Below are 24,423 nucleotides of genomic sequence, written 5' to 3'. Positions count from 1 at the left end.
CAGTCCTAGGACCAATCCTATTCAACTTATTCATAAATGATCTGGGTAAAGGGGTAAACAGGGAGGTGGCAAAGTTTGCAGACAATACTAAACTGTTCAAGATAGTTAAGACCAAAGCAGACTGAAGAACTTCAAAAAGATCTCACAAAACGAAGTGATTGGGCAACAAAATGGCAAATGAAATGTAATGTGGATAAATGTAAAGTAATGCACACTGGAAAAAATAACCCCAACTATACATACAATATGATGGGGGCTAATTTAGCTACAACTAATCAGGAGAAAGATCTTGGAGTCATTGTGGATAGTTCTCTGAAGACGTCCACGCAGTGTGCAGCAGCAATCAAAAAAGCAAACGGGATGTTAGGAATCATTAAAAAAGGGATAGAGAATAAGACGGAAAATATCTTATTGCCCTTATATAAATCCATGGTACACCCACATCTTGAATACTGTGTACAGATGTGGTCCCCTCAACTCAAAAAAGATATACTGGCATTAGAAAAGGTTCAGAGAAGGGCAACTAAAATGATTAGGGGTTTGGAACGGGTCCCATATGAGGAGAGGTTAAAGAGGAGAGGACTTTTCAGCTTGGAAAAGAGGAGACTAAGGTGGGATATGATAGAGGTATATAAAATCATGACTGGTGTAGAGAAAGTGAATAAGGAAAAGTTATTTACTTGTTCCCATAATATAAGAACTAGGGGCCACCAAATGAAATTAATGGGTAGCAGGTTTAAAACAAATAAAAGGAAGTTCTTCTTCACTCAGCGCACAGTCGACCTATGGAACTCCTTGCCTGAGGAGGTTGTGAAGGCTAGAACTATAACAGGGCTTAAAAGAGAACTGGATAAATTCATGGAGGTTAAGTCCATTAATGGCTATTATCGAGGATGGGTAAGGAATGGTGTCCCTAGCCTCTGTTTGTCAGATGGATGATGGCAGGAGATGGATGGCAGGAGAGAAATCACTAGATCATTACCTGTTAGGTTCACTCCTTCTGGGGCACCTGGCATTGGCCACTGTCGGTAGATAGGATACTGGGCTGGATGGACCTTTGGTCTGACCCAGTATGGCCATTCTTATGTTCTTATGTTCTAATCTTCTAAAAATACCCTATTGGCAGATGAGAATGAGGGGCTACAAAAATACATAGAAGTGGGTGGATAGTATAAGAGGATGTAAGTTAAAGATGAGTGGGGACTGTTTTTATGTTACACCTTCTTCTGGCTCCTCAGGGTATAAGTCATATCCAACTATGTCTCTTAGAGAGCAGCAGAGCTCGTGAATGTAGTCAGTGATTCTGAGAGCAGTATGGAGTCCAAACATCTTATCTGAATTTGACCGAAATTATCCAGGCCCTAGTACTTTCCCAAAGAATGAAGAAAGGACTCTCCCATTTTCTTCAGACTTACTCCAGGATGTATCCAAGAGCAGAAATATTTCTATAATTAATAAAGCATATCACTTTCCAGTAAACAACCAAAACTGATTCCAGACACTTAGGGCTAGGAATAAAAGTGATTATAGCTCAGTTGTGCCCATGTTTATGTTTTTCAATATTTCTAGGAAAAATAAAATGATTGTTATATACACAGGGGAAGAGTGCATGGAAAGACACTTATTTACACCAGAAGATGATATACAAGTTTTCTGATTTGTGCACAGCAGCTGAAAGCAGCTCATTGGCCACGGGGCTGCTTTTGGTTCACAAATGGCAATCTTGAACACTGCACAAATTGGAGTAAAATGCTAACAATAAAATCTGATTCTCAGAGGAGCTAGGAGAAGTTAAAACTTTCTTAAAAGCATATACATGGGATGAAAATAATTTGGAAGACACAGCAAAAAAACATGAAAAATAGTTACAGTGACTCTGCTCTGGGTGGATAAATGAAGAAAGATCTAGGAGGATGTATTTTTGCTCAATGTCAGTCTTACTATTGACTTTGGATCAGGTGCATAGTTATTGGTTTGATCTTGCAAATCTTGCTCATGTTTCTCATATAATTAAGGACTATTCACAGAATGAGAGCAGTCCATTTAAAAAGCCTGAAGAAAGTTCTGTGTAGGATTTTACATTAAGTTGTTTGCTTTGATGACTTGGAAGACTGACTATGCTTCTCCTTTCAAATTAAAAAAAAATTGACCTGTAAATGCTAAAATATTTCATTTTAATTTACTTTGCAGTGGTCATCTCTCTATTCATCCTGATTAAATATAGATGCTAACAAAGACAAAGAAAGAATAGAGAATTCTGAATTCTACCCCCACATCTCCCTTTTTGTACATGTTGTCCATTTGCATAACAAAATAGTTTAAAAAGAAAAGATCAACATTTGCATTAGCCAAGTTATACAAGAATAAAAATGAGACTGAATCACAGATAGGGACACCAAGGGATAGCACTCAGGAACAGTCAGAGGGAGGGAGGGGAGGAGACACACACACACATGCACCCAGAGGGGTAGCATTCAGGAACAGTAAGAGAGAGAGACACTAATAAAAATATTACTGAAAAACAGAAAAGGGAAAAATACATGCCAGAGATGTATTTTGCCCAGTGTTTTGTATAGGGCACAACACATGACATGTTGCACACTAATTCTGCTTGAGGAAAATCCCTGATATTACATTGAGAAGTATAAATCAGAACCATGTGTGTTTCCTTGTAAATTTAATTGTCTGTGTGCAAGCTATCAGTCTACCTTTGGACTGGATTTTCCCATCAGTGTATCCTCATGAAGCATTTTATCTGAAACAATATGATTTTATCAATTAGATTATTTCCCCTCCATGATAATCTGAGTAGTTTGACCAAGGCCTGGGCCAGAGTTGCATGACAACAGTATGAAAAATAAGCATTTGCTTTTGAAACAGTACATAATATTTAGCACAGCAGGATGGCTCTTGGCAGAGATTCTGAACAATTTTTTTTTCCAGTATAGATCACTTTATAATACAGGACAGTCATGCAGACCACCATCTATTGCTATTTCCATATTGTGGACCTTGTTCTCTTCTATTTGTGATCACACAACATACCTGTGATAACTACAGTAATTATTTACACTCTAGAGGGACATTAAGAAAGTATCTAATATTATTTGTTGCCCTGGATTTGAGGGCTATGTATACCAAAGAATGTGATCAAGCTAATTGCAAGCATATTATGTGCATTCAGCCACCCTGAAGTAATGAAATAGAATGCCACATAGTTAAGGGTTAGACAAGCTTTTAGAAGCAAGGTCAAATCTAGCTACAGTTTCTGCTAATCAGAATGGGAGGAGGGGACAAACAAGTAAACAATTGAGACTAAAAAAGTTAGTGGTTGGAAAACCTTGAGTCTAGACGCCTCTGATATTAAAAGTTTATTGAAAGTTAGAAAAGTGATGATATAGTAGGGGTCATTATGACCTTTGCGTTTCGTAGAAGTTAGTTATAAAAGATTAGCTAATAGAGTGTACTTTGGAGCAGTCCTCTGAAGCCATCTTGAGAGATGTTTTTTTCCTGACACCCTTTTTCCCCGGTGGGTGAGCAACTGGCCACTGAGAACCTGTGTTAATTACTCAGTACCGTTCCAGATGTTAGGCAACTATCTGGGATGTGCTAAACCTATTGCTTAGGTTTGTGTGTGCTTAAATCTAATAAACTGCAGTGTTTAGACAAGAGCATGCTTACTTGCATGAATCTTATCAGACGGAAGTGCTGTGTGCCTGGAGTGAAATAGTTAATTTGCCCCTGTTGGGGGTTCTGAAAACCCCAGGTAACACATTTAGCAGTTAGAAACAAGATCAGCCATCATTGTGTCACCAACCAATTCTCCATGTACCACATATGATCCTTGGACTACAATTTGGAGATCACTGGTTCTGGAAATTGGTAGTGGCATACAGGGCTCAGATTACTGATTTAATGACCTACATGAAAGCAGTTTGTGTTCTCAGTATAGTTATTCTTTAAGAGCTGTCCACACCACAGTTGGAAGCTGTGGTAGATCAAGATCATGTCTGAGGCACATCACTGAGGCAGCAATGGGGATTCATGCATGGACACTGTCCATGCTATGCCTGTCTAATACCTTTCATAATCATTACATTCATCTAAAAAAAACAGGCATGGATGAGTGCAATTCTGCCATAAAAATGGAGAGACTGAGCGTTATACTGGTCAGTGAGCTATTATTGTTAGTGGAGATTTAATAGCTAACTAGTCCATCAGTGAGCTGATTGTGCACCTAATTTTACAATTTAGAAACACTGTTACATACTTCAGATATCCTTAAGGAAACTCCATGGATGGAACTGAATTGATGGTTACTCCTTTAATAACAATCAAAAACACAGTCTTGACACAATAAGAAAAACCCAGAGAAATGAAGACATTTTGAGTAAAAACTTGGAATTCAGCACTGCAGCACAAAGGATAATGATACAAAGTATGATGAGTACTCATCAGTGGCGTATCTAACTCTCTATGAATGAATGTCACCGTGGTAGGCAATCTTCTATACCCTGGCTGAATGTCTTCAAATTGTCTACATTGGTGTCATCGGTATACTCCAGGATACAAAATCTATGCTTTTTTAGGTTTCCCTATGTTTTATTATTTTTATAATTATATAAATTTAATTCCCTTAGTTTTTTTTTCATTTTAAACGGTAGAAAAAATATTAATATCATTCATTGTGATGAAGGCTCTGTAGATTTATACTGGTGTCACTTTGCAAGCAGGGTTCTAGAAAGACATGCACTAGTACAGTTTGACATTGAAACCATTTAGCCATTGTACATTTGCATTACGTCACAATGCCAATAAATCTGCATCTGCAATATTGGCTTGAAATCAGTGTCACAATGAACTCCCATTCAAGTGAGCTGGGAATTAGCCTTAAATATTCTATATATTATATGGAGTAACTTGTGTTCACAAATACAGCCAAATCCAAATCCTATCCTGGTTAGAGAACACAGACACACTGGCTGATACCTCCTAAAATCATAGAATATCAGGGTTGAAAGGGACCTCAGGAGGTCATCTAGTCCAACCCCCTGCTCAAAGCAGGACCAATCCCCAACTAAATCATCCCAGCCAGGGCTTTGTCAAGCCTGACCTTAAAAACCTCAAAGGAAGGCGATTCAACCACCTCCCAAGGTAACGCATTCCAGTGTTTCACCACTCTCCTAGTGAAAAAGTTTTTCCTAATATCCAACCTAAACCTCCCCCACTACAACTTGAGACCATGACTCCTTGTTCTGTCATCTGCTACCACTGAGAACAGTCTAGATCCATCCTCTTTGGAACCCCCTTTCAAGTAGTTGAAAGCAGCTATCAAATCCCCCCTCATTCTTCTCTTCCGCAGACTAAACAATCCCAGTTCCCTCAGCCTCTCCTCATAAGTCATGTGTTCCAGTCCCCTAATCATTTTTGTTGCCCTCCGCTGGACGCTTTCCAATTTTTCCACATCCTTCTTGAAGTGTGGGGCCCAAAACTGGACACAGTACTCTGGATGAGGCCTCACCGATGTCGAATAGAGGGGAACGATCACGTCCCTCGATCTGCTGGCAATGCCCCTACTTATACAGCCCAAAATGCCGTTAGCCTTCTTGGCAACAAGGGCACACTGTTGACTCATATCCAGCTTCTCGTCCACTGTAACCCCTAGGTCTTTTTCTGCACAACTGCTGCCTAGCCATTCGATCCCTAGTCTCCTTTGTAGATAGAATCCTGGAGGGCCAGGTATCATAGAATCATAGAATATCAGGGTTGGAAGGGACCTCAGGAGGTCATCTAGTCCAACCCCCTGCTCAAAAGCAGGACCCATACCCAATTAAATCATTCCAGCCAGGGCTTTGTCAAGCCTGACCTTAAAAACGTCTAAGGAAGGAGATTCCACCACCTCCCTAGGCAAAATAGGGGTGTAGAATAGGGGTGTGGTCAAGATGTGCTGGTATGCACTGACAGCAGCATGCATGCTAGATTTCTGGGGACTGGACTCTCCATGCTTTCTTTTTCCTGGACCATAACCTTTTGGGTTAAATTGTTTAGGCCAACATGTCACTTTCTTCTTTCTAATGATATGGAGATATTCTAGCCCACTGCTTGTATTTGGGAGAGGAGAACATGCCTCACAAGAGCTGGTCAAATTTTTTTGAATGATTTTTTCCATAATAAATGCCCTTTTTCTAAAATTGAAATATGTTATGAAAAATTGCTGATGTCAAAATTTTGGTGTTCCGAAAATAATGCTAGGAAAAAAGACTTGGAATTTCTTGTGAAATGCTTATTGAAAACACTATAAAACTTATCTAAATAGTTACCACATTTGTCAGTTTACTGAAAATTGGGGTTTTGGCAAATCATAAATCTCAACCATTTTGCTAATGTTTTTGATAAATATGTCAAAAAATTAGGAAAAAATGTGTAAAGTTTTGAACATTTGTAATTCAAAACAACTTTGATTTTTTTGTGTACAAATCTAACTCACACTCTTCCACTTTATGTGCACTAGTGTTTCAAAAGGGCAAGTTTTAGCCGTGTTTGCTTTTCAATTGTGCATGCTCATAACTAGCTATACTTTCCCATATTTACTATCTAAGGATTAAAAAAACATTTGCTGAGTTATATGACCATCTATATTGGGCACTAATTATTATTCTTTAAATCATTTTTAAAAATAGATCATCAGACCAAGTACAGCATTGAAATCAGAAATAAATGCTACTCTATAAATTGCTCATGTTGAATATTTTGGTAATTAAAAAAATCGTTTTTGGCTCTCTCTTAATATTAGATCATCAGTATAAAAAATACTGTCTATACTCCGTCCAAATATATAACATATGTTTTAAGTTCACTAAATATTTGTTCAAAGTGGAAGACAACAGCTGCTAGCAATGTAGTCACAATATCCCCTCTGTGCCTGATCCAGTCACTGAGAGACATTTTTCTCTGTTATTATTTTCCTGATGCTGACACAATATAATTGCATGGCAAAAATATTTAATTTTAGCACAAAAACATTACTTTAAAATGGCAGGTTGGAAGTATCCCAGTTATCCAATAGTTCAAATAAAATAATAAAATAATAATAATAATATGTAACTCTTTATATAGTGCTTTTCATCAGTGGATCTTAAAGTGGTTTATAAAGAACATTGGAATCATTACCCATTTTACAGATGGGGAGACTAAGGCACCAAAGAGACTTGCTCACATTCACCCAACAGACCAGTGGGAGAACTGGGAATAGATCCATAATGGACTTGATTAGTTCAAAACTTACAACATTTTAAACAAAATTAAAAGCATATTGGCATTGATTTCATGCGACACACATGAAAGTGCTAGATCCATGGTGACTAGGGGTTACAAAATCTTACTGTCTGTACTCCAGGAAAATGGGATTTTCCTTCTTTTAAAATGTAGCACCTGTCCCCAAATTAGATTCTTAATGGAAAACTGACTTGACAAGCGTGATGTAATTTCTTTTGTTTTCAGACTAAATCATTTGAAGATCTCCTAATTGTATTTCTGATTTCAGAACTTTCTTGTAATAATGAAGACTGGAAACTCTAGAAAGCAGATACGCTATCTCACCCGTGAGAAAAAAAATGAAAACATGCAGCCTAAATAAGATTGCTATCAATACAGTGATATTTAAAGTGCTAAAGGGAACCAGCCAGAAATTTAGAGTTGAAATTTTTAAAGAAGAGTTGTCTAATTAAATTAATACCCTAACATTCTTTTGAAATTCACCACAATTTAGTCAATTAGGAAGCTTTCCAGGGCACCATGCTGCTTACAGACATGTACAGCAGTTCTGCAGCACTTTCAAGCCAAACGAAGCATAACTCATGGGTGTCTTACAGTTTAGCCACATCTGTAGACTTATATCAAGCTGTCTACTCCTTACTGGACACCCATGGGGAGAGTACCAATGAAAACAGGTCTTTCCTCTTGTAGAAATGATTTCCTCTTCCCCCAGCAAGTACAGAAGGACTTGCTGGAGGAGTCAGGTGCAATTTCTATTTAGGTACAAAGTGGCACCCATCTTCATAGTATCTGAGCATCACCCCTGTATATATCCTGAAAACAGCCTTGTGTGAGGTAGGGAATTATCAGTATCCCCATTTTGTAGACAGAGCACTGAAGCACAGACTGATCAAATGGTGGGATCAGCATCACAAAGGAAGTCTGTGGCAGAACCAGATCTTCTGAATCTCACTCTAACACCTACACTACAAGACCTTCCTTCCAGAATCTCCTCTTCATCAGAGAGGATGAATATAACCCAGATTTGTTCTTTCATATGTCCACATCCTTTTTCACTGTTGTCTAGCATATTAATGATGGCATCATAAAACTGAAAGGAGCACATCTGAACCAGTCGGATTATAGTGTGTACTTCAGGCACAGGCAGGAAGCTGATATAATTGGCCCATCACACTTCAGGAGTCTGGCATGTTGGTGTCGCAGAGGCAGACCGACAGAATTAGACTCAAAGCTGCTGTGTAGAATGCTGAAGGTTGAGATCTTTATGAAAGGATTAGTGAATGACCCTATGGACCATATAGTTTTTGTTTGTTTATTTAAGTTAGGAGTGGGGTACTCAAAAGCACTTAAGTAATCTATGAGTAGATGTCCCATTTAGTTTCAAATCCCACCCTAAAAGTACAATGACAATATAACCAGACTTGATCTTTGGCTCACTTAATTACTTGATTTCTTTAAGCAATTGCCCACGTTTTGCTTGAATAATTGCAGATCTAAATAATAAAATCAGGCCAAAATTTCCAGGCCTGCCACTGGAGCGATCATACATCCTAGAGGTCCCATCTGAAGGAGGCATTTGTGGTGTATGCAGGTGTGAAAGATGTGCAGTACACAGAAATCAAGGCACCATTAAGCATCGACATTCTTCCTGTGCCCAGAGTTCAGAAACAGTGGTTGTTCTCACACTACAGAACAGACTCTCAGAGGACAGACATACTGTGCTCTCTCTCTATATCTGACCAAAAGTATGTTAGCTCTTTTTCATGTTTGGATGATGCATACATAACAGCATTTCTTTGGGAGACCTGATGAGCAAGGTATGAGCTTCTACGAGAACAGAAACTGCAAGTATCTCTCACTTTTAAATAACAAGCGTAGATGTGCTTGGTCCTGTCTTAGCGTGGGGGGCTGGACTAGATGACCTAGATTCATAGATACTAAGGTCAGAAGGGACCATTATGATCATTTAGTCCAACCTCCTGCACAACGCAGGCCACAGAATCTCACCCACCCACTCCTGTGATAAACCTCTCACCTATGTCTGAGCTACTGAAGTCCTCAAATCGTGGTTTAAAGACTTCAAGGAGCAGAGAATCTTCCAGCAAGTGACCCGTTCCCCATGCTACAGAGGAAGGTGAAAAACCTCCAAGGCCTCTTCCAATCTGCCCTGGAGGAAAATTCCTTCCCAACCCCAAATATGGCGATCAGCTAAACCCTGAGCATATGGGCAAGATTCACCAGCCAGATACCCAGGAAAGAATTTTCTGTAGTAACTCAGATCCCACCCCATCTTGATGTCTCTTCAATTCCTACATTTCTATGATTCTACAATAAAGGCATATTAGTGCTTGCTTACTGAAACACAAACATACACAAACATACAGTCCTCTATTCTCACATTCATAGATTTAATAGAAATCAGTCAGGATCTGGACAACATTGTGTTATCTGGGAGTCAGGAGAACAATGAAAGGCAGGTCCTCACTGCACACAAGTTCACATGAGGGATGTGTGAGAGTGGTACTACTTAAAGCTTCCAAGGAATTAGGACCCAAAAGGACTGCAGGAGGTGTTATGCATATTTCAAAGGTGCCTGATCCCAAGCCCACTGAAGTCAAAGGGAAGTCCATAGTCATTTACATCTACAGTACACATGGTGCTTTTTAAGCCCTTCTACATTCTTTTTGGAGGCATAGTTGCATTACAAGATTGGATTGAATCAGGAATGGAACAAGGAAGCTGGCTCCCATAAAACTACGTGTGGATTTTCAGTGCATGAAAGAAGTGTAAGACTCAATCTTACCACATTTACATGAATAATCCCAAGGAATTCAATAGACTACATATGTGGGTGCTACAAGATTAGATACGAATTACACAAAATGATTTTATGGCTTTATATATGCGTATTTTTGCTAATTGAAAAAAAATACATGCTTAAACGTAAGTTTAAACAGAAATTGACATCCGTTTTTGTTCATTTTGTTACTTCATCATCCCAACTCCCATTTGTCTGCTTGATCCATCTACTGAATCCTGTCTGATAGCTAAATTGTAAACTCTCTGGGGCAGAGACTATCTTCTTTGTTATTTGTTTGTATGGGGACTAACACAAGGGGGTCCTAACCCTTGATTTTGGGATTCAAAGGTGCTTCTGTAAAAGAAATCAAAATAATAAACAAGTTTCAGAGTAGCAGCCGTGTTAGTCTGTCTCCGCAAAAAGAAAAGGAGTAGTTGTGGCACCTTAGAGACTAACAAATTTATCTGAGCATAAGCTTTTGTGAGCTTCATCGGATGCATTCAGTGGAAAATGCAGTGGGGAGATTTATATACACAGAGAACATGAAACAATGGGTGTTACCAATACACACTGTAATGAGAGTGATCAGGTAAGGTGAGCTGTTACTAGCAGGAGAGCGGGGGGTGGGGGGAAGGGGAGAACCTTTTGTAGTGGTAATCAAATTCCACCATGATTTTACAACTTCCATCCCACCATCAACCTCAGCCTGGACCAGTCCACACAAGAGATCCACTTCCTGGACACTATGGTGCTAATAAGCGATGGTCACATAAATACCACCCTATACCAGAAACCTACTGACCACTATTCCTACCTACATGCCTCCAGCTTTCATCCAGACCACACCACACGATCCATTGTCTACAGCCAAGCTCTACGATACAACCGCATTTGCTCCAACCCCTCAGACAGAGACAAACACCTACAAGATTTCTATCAAGCATTCTTACAACTACAATACCCACCTGCTGAAGTGAAGAAACAGATTGACAGAGCCAGAAGAGTACCCAGAAGTTACCTACTACAGGACAGGCCCAACAAAGAAAATAACAGAACGCCACTAGCCATCACCTTCAGCCCCCAACTAAAACCTCTCCAGCGCATCATCAAGCATCTGCAACCTATCCTGAAGGACGACCCATCACTCTCAAAGATCTTGGGAGACAGGCCAGCCCTTGCTTACAGACAGCCCTCCAACCTGAAGCAAATACTCACCAGCAACCACACACCACACAACAAAAACACTAACTCAGGAACCTATCCTTGCAACAAAGCCTGTTGCCAACTGTGTCCACATATCTATTCAGGGGACACCATCATAGGGCCTAATCATATCAGCCACACAATCATCTCTTGCATCAGTACCCCACAGAACTCTGGCAGGGTCCTAAGGAGCTACAGGTGGATGATGCTACAGCCTCAAAGCTCCCCTTTGTGTCAGCTGAGGAAATCTGCTCTATCTGACTCCCATAGCAACACTCACAGAAGTACAGGGCATTAAGCATCCATTTGCTTTGGTTCACAAGAGCGTGCATCATGACATCCATTCACTCTGCCTATTCCCCTCTTGTGCGTAGGATTTGTATACAAAGTCCACAGAGTTCTGCTCTTGGAAAATTCCAGTAGCCTGTCTGCTCATAAGAATAGTTCCAGGCAGCTAGCAGGTGAGGAGGAAGGACAGCATCCATTAGCCATGCAATGAAAAATAATGTATTGCCCTCATCTTGATCCCAATGAAGTCAATAGAACTTTTGTTATCAACTTCAGAGGGAGCAGGTTCGGGCCCCCTGTGTCCAGAATTTGATTTGGTGGGTCACCCATCAGATTACCTAAGATTTATACACACTGTTGCTGGTCTCATTTTGGAGTGGTTGATAGAATGATCAGGATCTAGAGGAAATGTTTGTTACCATACAACAACAGGTTACTAAGAGGCAAGTTTAATTTGGGATCTACCAACCAGGAGTGTTTTTCTAAGAAACTGGACGTTCCTGTACAATATGCATGTGACTTTCAGCTCTGGATTTTTTTTTATGGTCATTGGTCATCTTTAAAAGCTTTACAACTTTGCCATTGTAACTAATTACCATTACTTCTTTCTCAGATATTGCAGTAATATTTATTACAGTACTTGCAAATAGCGTCTGTCAAGATTTTAATGGTGTTCACTGCACAATTTCATTTCACTACAATAAAGCAATATATGCACTACTTTGTGGCTCCTTCTGTCTTCCCCTAAATGCTTTATGGTGGTTGCTTGATAGTAACAGACTCATTACCCAATTTTTCCTTTGGCAAGATACTACTAAGAAGAATTACTAGCTTGGTAAGCAGAATAACTTTGTTCTTTCCTGTATATTTAGCTGACATTAATACTGTTCTGTATGATTTTCAGCACCTTGTCAGTCTTAATATCCCTTTTGTAAATGTACCTGTCGAAGCAGTTAAATTATATCCGAGATACAATTCATGCTAGACCTATGAATACAAATATTTCATTGTTGAATTTATAAATATTTCCTAATGTACAATGAGAAACCAAAAACAATGTAATTAAATTTAACTGCAGCCTTTCTGGTCAATGGTGTGTGGCCTACCATGTACTCTACCCCTCCAGACAAATGTTTGAACCATGCTAATAAAAGTAACACCGGTGGTTACATGATGTATATGAAATTGACAGCCAGCGTAAAATGTCTTTCCATGCAATCATATTATGCTGTCATGTGTATGAAGAGCTCCCCTTTGAAATGAGTGTGGAAAATTAGCAAACATTGTTACCCTCAAATATCTCATTATTATTTAATATTTATATTATGGTAGCACCGAAAGGCCAAAAAAAAGCTGGGCTCATATTTGCTCCTTCATGTGTAAACATAGCTCTTTTATGTCAAGAGTTGACCAGGGGCCTCTATCAGAGATCACTTACCCCAGTATTATCCTAGTGTAATTCCAATGCAATTACTCTTGATTTACTTTGGTGTACATTGGTGAACTAAGATCAGATCCAGGCCTTTGTCCCCTAAGAATATATTTAAATTAGAAACTGTGCAAGTTGTTGTTTTGATTTAAGCTAAGAGCAGCCTTAGAATTAAAAAAGCTTAATTTTTTTTTTTTTACTTTCCAAGTGCATAAACCCCAAATTTTTCAGAAAAATATGGTCAAGATACTACTAATATAACACAGCTTCAAAGAATACTTATGAATAAAACCTATGGAATCTCTTTAATATGACACAATCTATATTATATAGCTGTATGACACTAGGGTACAAAATTTCCTTACCTGACATAACTGTTTTGAAATGTGGATCATTGTATATGCTCTTTGCCATGATTACTGATTAAGTTCCCTGTATCTGTTAAATATTTTTCTTTATGAATAGTATTAAAGCAATAATAATATGAAGTTAAAAAAAATAACATGATTGCATAGCTTTCATTCATATGATCTTCAGAATAGCAACTGTTATTCTAATTATGTTGGTTTACTTTGTATTTCATAATTAATAAGCTGTTATCAAATAATTTTCTATTGCAAAAAGGCAATGAAGTATATATCCAAAATTGCTATCAATCTTAATTTCTTGAAAATAAAATTTTAAAATTGTAGATAGTTTAACAAAAAAAATCAAATTGTAACTTGCTCAAAAATATTTTTTCTAAAAGATACACTATATCAACTACCTTTTACCTCAGATTAGATGAACCAGAATACATAAAATGTTGCATGCCAGAATTACAAAGTATGTAGCAGTGTGACATATAAATGCAGAAACTGAATTACATCTTTTGCTTAATGTAGATGAATGCAGTCTATGGAAATTCCTTCCTTTCTAGATCACTTTAAGATGTATTTACAATGAAATAACTTTCACAGAATATATTTAGAAAGCCAACTCTATGCATGTTTTAAATTTAAAAATAGTCTTTATTTGGGGAGATGTTAGCAAAAGCAGAGGGTAATGCCTGACAGTAATCTGATGCTTAATGTGCTTATGAGCTGAAGTAATTTCACTTGCCTTCCAGCATTTCAAACACAGTATATGCAATGTAAAACTAGATACCTAGGGCCACAAATTTTGTCGAACATGTAGATTTTATAAATCTAGTAAACATTATTTAACTGCATTTACATATCAAAGCTTGCATTTTAAAATGTACTGTATTGTGAAATGAATAATCATGCTGATCACTTGTTGCTAAATAAAGAGCACAGGAAATGACTGGAAAGCATGCTAGATATTAATCCTATGAACGACTTATGAACAAATGTAAAGCACTGATATTAATGCATGTTTACAGAATAATTACTCAGCTAGTGCACATATCAAGCCTTCCCTAAAACTTAGCAATAGGAATGAAAATAATTGAAGGCCGTTAAAACTTGTGAATATATGACAATTATCCTATAGCCTTGTTTTTATATATATAATACACAGTTTACTTCGGTTTTCTTGATCACTAAAGAGGATGCCTTTTGCTACTACATCCCTGTACAAACTTAAAAAAAGAGAAGCTATTTTAGCTAGATACTTGAGAGTTAATTAAAAACATGGGCAGTGTCCATAGTATAATTTTACTAACAACTTTTGATAAGTATAATCTGGTGTGTCAGTGCTAAATATTCAAGACAGAAAAAATGTCAAGTGTTGAAAAGCATGAGCCATGAAAAATAGCTGTGAAGGATGCACATAAATTCATACATATCAATCCATCCAGACACCACTCACTTGTTACAAAGTTTCCTCATTCTAAAGACCCTACTGACTGAATTTTACCAGAAGAAACCTAGTAACCTAGTGATCCTCCAGACCCCTACTTAAACGTATTTCTTCTAAAATAATCCTTAGATAAAATTGTAACCGTCACTATACAATTAATATATCAGCTAATTTGGAGTTCTACATTTGAGTGCACTGACACTAGTATTTTAGGTTCAAAGGTTTTTCAAGAGGGTTTCTTTTAAATAGCATATTTTTACCAGTAGTGTTTCTATATTATGAACCAACATAGCACTTCACAGCATACTAAATCTGCCTTTTCTCTTTTATCCCATTCAGAGCAGCTGATAAGAGATACTACTGAATCTTCTTCTGCACTACAGAGAAAACTGCCTTTTGGTAAGGCTTTTCTTTTCACAGCTTTCAATAAAATAAAGGGGTTTGTACCTGCAGGTCCTTATATTTACTAATTCCCATCAGCAACACATCTACTTTAACAGAAGTATCAAAACAAAATGATTCTTGCCTTACAAATTATTACAGGATTTACTGTAATGAAGATTAATACTGGACTGAACTTATTTTATTTTAGTAACACATGTTTAGTTCTAGACTTCTTTATGTGAGCTGTTTTCCTATTTACCGCTACAATTAAGGTATACCATGTAATGCAGCAATATTATAATAAAAAATAATGTAGCAAAAGCATTTTCCTTAAAGACAATACAAGCCTATTGCTTGCATGGGGGAAAAAACATGGTGCAAAGTACTTGGGGAGGAAGAAAGAGAGCATGTATTGGAAATTAACTAGTTTCAGGATAATTAATACATTATTTTCTGACTGATAAAATGGTGTTGAAGAAAGTATACACTGAAGGTAAAAAGTAAGAAATGAGTCATCTTTGACTTACCGTCTTAAAGACTAATGATGTATTACAGGCAGCATCCAAATACAGAGCATGGAGCTTCTCACAAATCAGAAAAATATGCAGTCAATGAACAATTCAAATTCATTGTAAAAAATGCAGGCCAGAAATCAAAGTATGTATCCAGGGGTCTGGTTACTCACAGCTTTGACTTGCCTGCTAGAGAGCTCTGCAAAACAAGTATACTGCAGCAGTGTGGCAAGCATAGGATTGCAATGCATGTCCCATATATTCAAGCATAATAGAAAACATGGTCTGGAGCTTATTCCATGTGGATGTGGGCTTTGTTTTGTGTAGGCAGAAAAAGGAGGGGTTTATTTTTTTCAGATAATAGAATTGGAAATGAAGATTTGTCTTGATTATGGTACAATATGATTCCCCAGGATATCAATTACATAAAGCAGGTGCCTCTGTCTCCTGTTTTCCAGATAAATACTTGTAATCTCATTTAACAAATGATCCCTATTTAGACAGGAGCCACCTATTGTGATGATATCATTTGCTCTAGTATCCATAAATGGACAACTTCCTACACAGCATCACGGCCCCTGACAACACAAATCTTGATAATATTGAGGGGGCAGGGTGATTGATGGGGTCCCATCAATCTACAGCAGCTTCTGCTGATGTGATATCATGAATCCTGCATAATCATCCACAGAGCTGCAAATGAAGAAGAAACTGCCTGGTGGAGCTCATTTTAAAAAAAAAACCTTTTAGAAAAGTGTTGAAGGCAAATAAGATAAAACCACTGGCACCTTCTCAGAATCCTCACGTTTTCAGGGAAGCACTGGGGAGTTTAGAAAAGCGAAATCCATTGGTGGTTAAGATGTGTAGTGACAGTTTCTTTTTAGCAAAGTAAGAAATACTGTATTTCTTGTTTCTAGCGACTGCAAAACATATATTGACAGCAAAAGTACCAATGCTTCCATGCTGCACATATATTAGCCACCCTTATGGAATATTTTTAGGACTCTGCCTGGCTATTTGCTCAGTAGATAAACTTCTAATAAAATATACTTAGACTGTTTTCCTTTTGTGTTTCAAATTCGTTCGGATAGATTCATTTGGTTAAAACTCTGACTGCATCAGAGCAACGCTCAAGCTGAGATTTGCTCAGCAAAGCATTCTGTTAGACATGTTTATTTGTGAAGTTTTCTGGTGGAGGTCACAGCTAGCTAAAATCAGTTGCCACTTTGCTGGTTCCACATGTGGCCCCACTGGTTTCAATAGGACTGTTCGTGGAGTAAGGTACGATTCAATGTGACTAAGGGTGTTGCAAATTGACACATGGTGGGCAAATCAAGATTTGAGGGGACAATTAAAGTAAATGGTAATGCAGGGTGTTCTTACTCTCTGTCTCTTTTTTTTTTTTTTTTTTAAGTCTAGTGGCTCGGTTGCTAACAATAGGTAGACACAGTTTTTGTACTTAGTAACTATTATTCCTCTGGTCAATGATTGGTGAAAATGGTGAAATACAAACATTCAAGGCAGAAAAATGTCAAGCATTGAGAAGCATGAGCCACAAAAACTAGGTATGTAAAATGTGCCTTAATCCACACATGGATCTTTAAAAAGGCAAGGGATTGACAAGATAGCCGATGGGTATCTTCCAGAATCTAGCTTAATTGCCCCTGTGCCAAAAAGACCAAGAAGTGGCTCAACTCCTCTTTAGTCCATAAACAGAAGGCTCTATTTTCTGCCATTCAAGACAGTGTACTAGGACCCGTCTACACTATGTCTTGAGCAATGCATATTACAAACACGTTCAAGATGGTTAAGCATGTTTTCTCTGAAAATACAGACAATGCCACTGCAATAACAAGCATAGTTGTAGCTACAATAAATTCCACATCAGTGTGTCCAAGCTTTTCCTCTAAACAAAAAGGCTAATGGGAAAGCATTCAATACACTTTTGCACAGTTTCTTAACACAGTTATAGCATAATTAGTCATAACTGTTTAAATATGGAGCCATACTTGAAAATTACACATTGATAATGGGTAGACTGGTGGCCTTTTAAGAGATTTAATGAAGTATCTTCGTTTCCATGAAAAGCTTTATATCTGTCAGTTATGCACATAGCTACCTCTGAAATTATGTGTTCCTATTACCATTACCCTCATCTTCTTACGCATTCCCTCCATTGTGTACTACACTTGCCTGTTGCATCTTGGTTTTTTTAGATTGTAAGCTCTGTGGGGCAGGGAGTGTCCTTTACTATATGTTTGTACAGCACTCAGCATCATAGGGCCCATATTACAAGCAGTACAGCAATAAATAATAACATTTCAGACATGACTAACAAACTCTGTGACTCACAGCAGGGCTACAGCCACGTCCTGCCCACACCAGTGCTCCCACTGTTCTACCAGTGAAGCTACACTAGTGGTATTGAAATGTGAGAGATTTCCTAAAAAATGTCTAATGTAGACATGGCCTCACAGGGTTCCAAGTGAAGTAGACAAAGATGTCCATTTGAGAACATTTAAGGGTGATTTAAACACTGGTAAGCGCTTTCCTCCTCATCCTTCGTTTACTGATTGTTTGCTTTTGGCATTGCTTGTCCTCATGTTGCAGCTAGTTCCTCTTTGCTCTGGGTGTGGTGTACAGGCAATGGCAAAAATGCAGCCTTGACAGAGGTATCTGGAGATCATCACACCTTAGGCTTGGTATTGAGATAACATTGGGAGGAAGCAGGAAAGCATAACATTGGGGTCCAGAAGACACTAATAATTTTCATGCATTTCCATGATAAAATGTGAAGAGAGGCAGTTAAGGAAAAAATGGGACATATGTGGGTGTAAGAGGGATGCAAGACTTCAATTTCTCCATGGCCTAAAAATTGTCGTTTTGGCCTGGTGTGAGATTACAAAATGGGAAGGGGAAAGCAGCAACCTAAAATGAAAGTTTGTGAGAGCACCATCATCCACAGAGTAGCCTAAGGAGAAGGCCCATTAAGTGTTTCATGATAAAGATTCTCTGAAGGATATGCCAGAAGTAAAATGAAAATCATTTATTTTCTTACAGCTGGAGCACAGTATAGGGTTCCTTGTGGCACCTGAGCCAAGAGACACACATATGACACATCCTGCCATGTTACATTAAACTGGTTTTGTGCTCACCAGCATACATAGCAACAGCAGTACATGAGAGAAGAGACTACCTCCTTATTTGCCTTCCTAAGCAAGGGTGTATGCCAAACGGAGATAAGGAGCAACACTGACTCTGGGCCTTGTTGGGGAAACCCAGATTTAGCAGTAGGTGAGAGGCAGAACAGTAGGTAGCAGTACCGCATCCTGCTAATTGCTGTCAGAGAGACAGCAGTTAGGGTAGGCTGGGCTGCCCCACTTTGAAGGAAGAGATGAGACCATTTGGGGGTACTGAGAGGAAGAGTTCAGGTGAAGGATTAGGCTGGGAGGCACAGTCACTGCATTGAAAAGGTATCTGGGAAATTCTGTCTGAGGGGAATGGTGATAAATCAGACCAAGTAGAATTGATTGAACAAAAAGATTCTCATAAATGGTAAGATTGTACAGAACATAAAACAAGATCCTAGCCCTTTAAGAGCAAGTGGCTTTCTTCTGTCACAATGTAAATTCTTCAGCCAAGCTCACAGGAACACAGTACTTCAGCCAAGCTCAAAGGAACAATGTCCATTGTCCACCTCTGATCCTGTCTCTGGATTTCCTTTCTGCCCTTCCTTCCATTCAGGTTTGTCCTTTTCTAGCATACCTGGGAATTAACTTTGTCCCCACATTTGGGCCAGCCCATAAACCTGCATGGATGGTTTAGTTGGGGATTGGTCCTGCTTTGATCAGGGGGTTGGACTAGATAACCTTCTTAGGTCCCTTCCAACCCTGATATTCTAGGATTCTATGATTCCTGCACTGGGGGTAAGCAGCTTGGACCTTCTTGAAATTTCTACACCCTACACTAAGTATAACTTATGACTTAAGTGGTGATGGAGTGTCCAAGCCAGCACGGTGGTGACTATGAGCTGATCCCTACATGTACTTGGCTCTCTGAGTTTATGAACTTGAAGGAAAAGATGAGAACACTTGGGGATACTGAGAAGAGAGTTCAGTTGAAGGATTAGGCTGGGAGTCCACTTTGCTTTGAGGAACTAACACAAAGCATCTCATGCCCCATAAGTTTCCGAAGCTCCATTCTAGTAGGGAGGAGAGAGAGCAAGATATTATATCCCAGCCTTAGCTTCCAAAATACACACATTGACATGTCCAAGAGCTAGTTGCTTTTGAGAAGAAACAGAAAGATCTGCTGCAGTGAAATGAGGTTTATCTACTGAATTAACTGAGAGGAAAGGCTGCCATCCCCAGTAGGTGCCATTGTAACTGATATTAATTGGAAATAGAAATATTACAACAAGCAGAAGTATACAACATATGATTTAAAACACACACCACATTGGAATTATTTACCCTTAAACTGCAAACAACCAGTAGTAATAAAAATAAAACAGAGCTCCTCACGTCATCCAGTTACAAGTGCACAGTATGAGAACAATTACTGTGCACTATGTGAAATTTGATGCTTCCTTCTTTAATTGTATTACTAAAGACACCTCTTATTTGTGACTATTAACTAGAAACAGGCAAATTGGCACATGGAAAAAACCTTAGGATATAACCTCCATCTGTAATCTTTTCTCATTTCTAGAACAAAATTGAAGTTTTATCACGGTTCCTGAACATTCAGATTTTGTAAGTTGTTTTCACATTTGGTTTCCAGCCAGGACCAGAAATATCCTGTAAAGGGTAGACATGTAAGGGGTAGACATGTCAGAAATCTCTTGCGGAAGCCTGTTCTTCCAATGTTTCAGCCCAGCTTAGTGGACACATTGGGTTCAGATAACACCACAATGAGGTATACCTAAATTAGGCACGAAAACTTAAGCAATGCTTACACAAACCTACATACTGGATCTTCTGGGAATCACCATCAGAGCTTTAGTATGAACAAAGGGACATTTTCAAACTGTTCAGGCCCAAATGTAATTTACTTTAACACTACTATGATGTTGGGGAACAACCTCTAGTTTCTAATTATTTTTCAAACCTCACTATACACATATTACATAAGTGTTACAATATCCGGTAGGAAAATAAATTACTTTCAATCTTCTACATGAATATTAAAATAATGGAGAATAAAAAACATGCAAAAAACTGCAGATGGAGCAATGAGGTATTTAGTTTTTGCAAAACCTGGCCACTACAGTCTTAAAAATCAAGAAAAGCAGCAGTGGTTTGGATCTAAGTCCATCTTACCTAATTCATTAATAAACAGTAATGTTACTCTCCAGTTAAAACTGAAAGCACAATTACAATGGGCTATCTTGTGTCATACAATCTTCAGTGGAATTTTCCTATTGATTTGGAAAGGGAGTTTTGTTTAAACACTCAGGGCACAATATGGCTTAAGCGTCCATTTAAACTGCCTCTGAATATAAACAGTAACTAAATACAGCCTCCTACAACAAACCTCAGCACTGTTATTGAGAGAAAGATATTGCAAAGAGGAGGGGTCCATAGTCATTGTAACATCTACTAAAAAGCAGTTTTACAGCTGTAAGTGAGCCACTGATGATCACCTGCGTCTACAGGTCTAATGCTTGGTGCTGTTGCATCATTCCTGATAACTGCTGCTGTTCTGGCAAGACAATCCCCCCAGGGACAGCAAGAGGGTCTCTAAAAAGCTAGGACTCTGTACATTGATGATCAAAGCCATACTTTCACCCCATCAAAGAACCAGGCTGATATGATGTCATAAACTTGTGCTGCTCAGAAAGAGGGTAGTTATGCCTTGGGATAGCTAGGGTTTCTTCATCCCAGCCTCTGTCATTACCCAGCTGCAGTGTGTTGCTGTAATTAAGCCCGGAAGTGATGAATATGTGGATTACATGTCCTCATTCAACAGGAGGAAGCACAATTTACTGGCCAATCAAAAAAGGAAAAAACAAAACAAAACAAAAAAATCCTACCATATTCCTGTCCATTCTGTTATATAAGCCTCCAAGAGCAGAAGAGAATTTAGAAGACTCAAAAACCAGGTAGCACCATGAAAAAAGGAGGCCAACCATCTTCAATCAAAGGTGGTATTATGGTTTTGGACAACTCTTCAAAATATTTTCCTCTTCTAACCAACATCACCTCAGTCTTACGAGGGTTTCACTTAGAGATTGTCTCTGTTCCTGCTAGTCTAAACTTTTTCTTTTTCTTTTAAAATGTGCAACCTGTTTCCTTGCAGAAACAGGCACTAGGCTACTCACAGTGATTATTAGGAAAAAAAATATGCCACTCACTCACCAGGCCTGCCCTATCATGTGTAAATTTACAGTGGTCAAGATATAAAGCCTTACTGTGTTTAAATTTCAGTCATTATTAAAATGATCCATAACTGAATTGAAGCATTATTTTTAGCCAGACTTACAAATAGTTTTCACAGGTAACATTACCTCAGGCATCCCTGGATTGGGAATGTTAGCTTTGCCTACCCACTTGCAGAGTTTCCACTGATATGAGTAATAATTACCTGAGGTTACCTGTGCCATGTGCTCAGGGTATATAACATTTTACAATCCTGACCCTTGTCATGCAACTGTGTTCAGGAAATAAAGACCAGTATCTTATCAGCACTCCTATGCGCTAATTTATTATACCCTGGATTAACTGGGTAGTTCAAAGGCTTAAAAGGAACCTCCAACAGTGATTCGTGGTGAAACCATGGCTGTCTTTCTACTTCTCCTGGGGCTTTGTACATGTTCCTCTCCTTGCGTGCCTTTCTGAGGTAATTAGACAGTGACGTCTTTGGTGGAGATGGAGGAAGAGGGGGGTTCTGATGTGGGACAGGGAGCTGTTGCTAAAAAAGTCATTCTGGTTACGATGGAAATGTTTTGGCATAGAGGAAAATCTTCCAGCATGACCTAAAAGCGATCAGACTCTGGTTAAGTATAGTCTCTTCTGGAATTCCGCTCCCTTGACCAAGAATATCTTACCCTCCAGCTCTCTCATGTTTAAGCCTAGATTTTGTGAACTGCTGACATTCACTGCAAAGTGCTCTGGCTTAGTCTCACAATGAATTAGAAGATGTTGTAAATCGGTGAAAGGGCCACTGCCATTTCTCCAACAGGACGCAGAGCTGCTGCAGATTCATAAGAGTTTAAGTCCAGAAGTGACCATTAAGAACATCTAGTCTCTATGTCACAGGCCCTTAAATTTCACCCACTTACCCTTGTATTGAGCCCAGTAACCTGTGTTTGGTTAAAGCATAACTTGTGGTTTGGCTAAAGAATATCTAAGCATGTAGCTTTAGGACTGATCAAAGACAGATGTTTTGATACAGAGCTGATTCCTCTCAGCTACCAGATCACATTCGGATGGTACTGGAGACAGCAGACATCTTGGAACACTGGACAGTAAGGCTGCAGCTCTGGGAAGCAGAGGAAGCTCCTAGAACCTGTCTTGAGGGAGGAAAAAGGAGCCTTTCACTTGAGACCCAGGCAAACTTCTGGTTTGAAGAGAGAGCTGGAGGGTCCATGGATCCAGCCTTGGGAAGGTAAGGCCTCAGACAGGCTTTAGTATGATACCAGAGAGAACGGACTCAGGACAAACAGTGTGAAAAGAAAGGGCTCTGAGGAACCCAGTAAATGGCCAGAGGTGGCTAAGGAGGTGGGTTAGGGGTCAGTAGGGCCAGAGGATGGAAGCAGGCACTGGTTCACAGTCCAGCCTGTAGTTATCACTGTTAATTTTGCTATGCACTAACAATGTAATCTATTGCTGTTTAGTGTAATCCCCTTACCTGCATTCCCTTTACATTGTGTCTGACCTCATCTCTGCCAGACTGTAAGTAAAGCTCCCTGCTTGTTTTGTGACCTCTGCAGAGAGTGTCCTTCCTGCATGAAGCCAGTGAGTGTTAGGTGTCTACATGGCTGTAACCGCTGGAGCACCTACAGCACTTGCCTCCAGAGTTTGTGGTGCTGTTGTGACTAGAGTGACTCAGGACACTTAGTCACAGCTGAAACATTTTATGGAGATGTATGTTTTGACAAAGCTTTCATCAGGAAGTTGGGAGGAAGGGAGCAAGCAAAAGTGTGAGCTCATGCTCTATAGCCTAGTGGTTAGGGTAATGGTCTAAAATAGGGGAAACCCAGATTCTAGTCCCCCTACTGCCTCATTCAGAATGGCTTGGGATGAAAATCTGTGCTCTGAATGTGAAAGGAATATAAATTCCAAAGCCTCAAAAGTTGCTGTGATGTGAAATTGTCATCCTCTGCTCAGCTACAGTCATGGCTACTGGCTCTAACCAATTTCTGAATACGACTGCTTGCTCCGGCCTATCAAAGAAAGGGTGAGATCATTTATTTAAGTCAATTGAGGTAGAATCCTTCAGCTGGTCTGGAAGTGAAAATGAAGAACAGTATTTTTATTTGTTTTGTACTACTGTGACTAAAGACACTTTTGAGAGGCAGTGTGGTCTAGTGGATAGGCACTGGACTAGGCCTCAGGAGACCTGGGTACTGAGCTTGCCACTGACCCGCTGTGTGATCATGGGCATGTTGATTCATCTCGCTGTGCCTCTGTTTCCCCACACAACCTTTGTCTTATCTATTTAGTTTGTAAGCCCTTCAAGACAGAGACTACCTCTTACCATGGGTTTGTATGGTGCCATGCATAATG

The 24,423-nt window shown here is 39.0% G+C and overlaps 1 protein-coding gene across 6 annotated transcripts in view; it reads right to left on the bottom strand.

Moving 5' to 3' along the window:
* The window catches only part of DLGAP2 (DLG associated protein 2), a 701,029-nt gene that overhangs the window by 453,059 nt on the left and 223,547 nt on the right, over positions 1-24,423 (bottom strand). For 2 of the 6 annotated variants that reach the window (XM_048845345.2, XM_048845346.2), the window contains exon 1: positions 15,710-15,901. The exons of the other annotated variants lie outside the window; for them this stretch is intronic. The gene's annotated coding sequence lies outside the window, so the exon portion shown is untranslated. Of the gene's footprint in view, positions 1-15,709; positions 15,902-24,423 lie in introns of those variants that run through there. 6 annotated transcript variants of the gene reach the window in all.

The sequence above is a fragment of the Caretta caretta genome, chromosome 3 (assembly GCF_965140235.1).
Source record: "Caretta caretta isolate rCarCar2 chromosome 3, rCarCar1.hap1, whole genome shotgun sequence".
NCBI classification, from domain to species: Eukaryota; Metazoa; Chordata; order Testudines; family Cheloniidae; genus Caretta; species Caretta caretta.
The sequence above is the reverse complement of the archived record's forward strand: the minus strand, read 5'-3'. Positions and strand labels throughout refer to the sequence as shown.